The sequence below is a fragment of the Sinocyclocheilus rhinocerous genome, unplaced genomic scaffold, assembly GCF_001515625.1.
Source record: "Sinocyclocheilus rhinocerous isolate Xijiao unplaced genomic scaffold, SAMN03320098_v1.1 scaffold2386, whole genome shotgun sequence".
In the NCBI taxonomy this organism is placed as follows: Eukaryota; Metazoa; Chordata; class Actinopteri; order Cypriniformes; family Cyprinidae; genus Sinocyclocheilus; species Sinocyclocheilus rhinocerous.
Window position 1 is genome coordinate 475684 of NW_015623807.1, and position 3235 is coordinate 478918.

Below are 3235 nucleotides of genomic sequence, written 5' to 3' on the forward strand. Positions count from 1 at the left end.
AACGCTGGCCAAGTAGGGGGCGCACCACGTCCTGGTGATCTCTTCGTGAACTGCAGGCAGGAACGGAGCGGGCCGATGGCGGGAGGATTGCTGGGGAGCGGGAGAGTTAAGCATGCGGGAGCTGTGCCGACGTGAGTTTACTCGAGACCAATGTAAAAGGGGAGGACCGCCTTCATGGAAGAAGGTGATCCGTGAGCGGAGAAGGGCGAGACTCATGCTCTCGCAGTGCGAGCATGAAGTCTCAGTAAGCGCAGCCTCTGCGTGGGCACTGGCCAGACAGGCGACGCACTCACTGTGCATTGTGCAGGAGGTCCCTGCAAGCCACACTCGCGGCGCGACATTTGCAACAATGTTGCTGAAGAATTTGCTTAGAAATTTGCTTTCATAGATGCCGGACGACCACAGGGGAAGGCTTTCCACTTCTTCTTCCTCTGCTGTGGCTCCTTCTACGGTCGCGAGCAGCGGCTGAGCTTCTTCCACGTCTTCATCTCATTGCTGACTATGCGATCAAGAAGCTGATCTCGTCGCTGAAGGAGAAAAATTCTGATGAAATGGCGCTCTGAGCCAACTCCTCCACCTCTGGCGGGCTAGAGCACCATTGGTTTGTGCAGCTACACAAATGTGAATAAATCAGGCTTCAATAACAGAGTAAACAGGAGATTCCCCTAGCGTCAAAACGCTGATGCAATGGCAGAGACCTTTCGATAGGGAATCCTTTTGCTTGTCACTTCAGTGGGCCTGTACTTCTAATCCCTGTTAACATTATTTACTGAGTTTGTAAAGAAAAGAAAATTAAAGAAATGTTAGAAAGCATTTAGAATTATCCACCAATGTTTAAAGCAGGGGTCTCCAAACTCGGTCCTGGAGGGCCGGTGTCCAGCAAAGCTTAACTCCAACTTATCCAACACACCTGCCTGGAAGTGTCTAGTATGCCTAGTAAGACCTTGATTAGCTGGAGCGAACTGAAGCGAGTAACCTCATTCTATGGTTTTTAGAAGCCAGCTTGACACATGGCTTTCCAAGCCTGCAGCTGGATGGCAAGAGGTTATAACTTTTCGAATGGTAGTTTGCGGCACAAGGGCGGGGAACTGACATTCGTGATAATGAGGAGAGGAGAAATGCTCTTTCTGTGAATCTGTGGGTCCGCTATAACAGCGGTAGTTTGCTTGGGCGTGCGCTGAACTGTCAGGAGGGGCCCAGCTTGAATAGAGCTTCCATTGCTCGGAGTTGAACGAAGGCATGGAGAGCGAGTGTGAGCTTTCTTCAAGGGAGTTTTGGCCTTGGCAAGAACTGACCCTCTCCTCTTTCTCTCTGTAAAAGGATCAAGACTGCTTCTGAGGCTCAGGGTCCAAAGTCACTCGAGGGCAGGGACTTTGGCGCTTCGAAAATGGGTACCTCTTCACCGTCCGGGGGCGCTGTTGAAGCCCGGGCTCAGGTTTAGGCCAGTGCTGAGACGGTGTGGGTTTTGCAGGCTGCTGGCTGGATGGGGTCTTCTGGTGACTTGAACCAGCCACTGTACTGGAATGTTTTGGCAAGCAGTGTCGCAGAGCCTGTGAGGTCTTCTGTGCTGCTGTGAAACGCTCAGCAAACCCATCTACGGCTGGGCTGAACAGTCTCTTGGGCGAGACCAGCGAGTCGAGGAGTACCTGATCTCGGTTAGATCCAGCCAAATGTGGCGCTCCAACACCACCAAATTGGCCATGGCCTTGCCGATTGCCTGCGCAGTCGCCTTGGTAGCGCGCAGAGCCAGGTTGGTTGCTGTGCACAGCTCCTTGAAGTCATCAGCATCCTGGCCAGACTCATCCATGGAGCAGAAAAGTTTGGCCTGGAATACTTGATGCACCGCCATCATGTGCAGTGCTGAGCCAGTCTGTCCAGCCACTGAATAAGCCCTGTTTGCTAAGGCTGATGTAGTCCTGCAAGGCTTCGATGGATGCGCTGCATGGGCTTTCAACCCGAGGGCCGATGGTGGTCACAAATGAGCAGCCACCCATTCTTCCAGAGGGGGCAGCTTGCTAAAACCTCTCTCTTCAGCGCCGTCAACAGTGGTGAGAGTGGAGGAAGTAGAGGGGTTAACACTGGCCAAGTAGGGGGCGCACCACGTCCTGGTGATCTCTTCGTGAACTGCAGGCAGGAACGGAGCGGGCCGATGGCGGGAGGATTGCTGGGGAGCGGGAGAGTTAAGCATGCGGGAGCTGTGCCGACGTGAGTTTACTCGAGACCAATGTAAAAGGGGAGGACCGCCTTCGTGGAAGAAGGTGATCCGTGAGCGGAGAAGGGCGAGACTCATACTCTCGCAGTGCGAGCATGAAGTCTCAGTAAGCGCAGCCTCTGCGTGGGCACTGGCCAGACAGGCGACGCACTCACTGTGCATTGTGCAGGAGGTCCCTGCAAGCCACACTCGCGGCGCGACATTTGCAACAATGTTGCTGAAGAATTTGCTTAGAAATTTGCTTTCATAGATGCCGGACGACCACAGGGGAAGGCTTTCCACTTCTTCTTCCTCTGCTGTGGCTCCTTCTACGGTCGCGAGCAGCGGCTGAGCTTCTTCCACGTCTTCATCTCATTGCTGACTATGCGATCAAGAAGCTGATCTCGTCGCTGAAGGAGAAAAATTCTGATGAAATGGCGCTCTGAGCCAACTCCTCCACCTCTGGCGGGCTAGAGCACCATTGGTTTGTGCAGCTACACAAATGTGAATAAATCAGGCTTCAATAACAGAGTAAACAGGAGATTCCCCTAGCGTCAAAACGCTGATGCAATGGCAGAGACCTTTCGATAGGGAATCCTTTTGCTTGTCACTTCAGTGGGCCTGTACTTCTAATCCCTGTTAACATTATTTACTGAGTTTGTAAAGAAAAGAAAATTAAAGAAATGTTAGAAAGCATTTAGAATTATCCACCAATGTTTAAAGCAGGGGTCTCCAAACTCGGTCCTGGAGGGCCGGTGTCCAGCAAAGCTTAACTCCAACTTATCCAACACACCTGCCTGGAAGTGTCTAGTATGCCTAGTAAGACCTTGATTAGCTGGTTTAGGTGTATTTAATTAGGATTGGAGCCACTAACGGCTAATGCTAATGCAGGGAAGGAGACCAGAGGCAGTTAAAAAAAAATGTTAATGGAGGAGAGGCTTCACTACGCTGAATAAACAGCTTTTGTGAGGAAATATCATTTAATGAATCGAAAACCTGTTCGCTTAGCTTCAACATGTTTTACACTAAACAGTACTTTTGTTG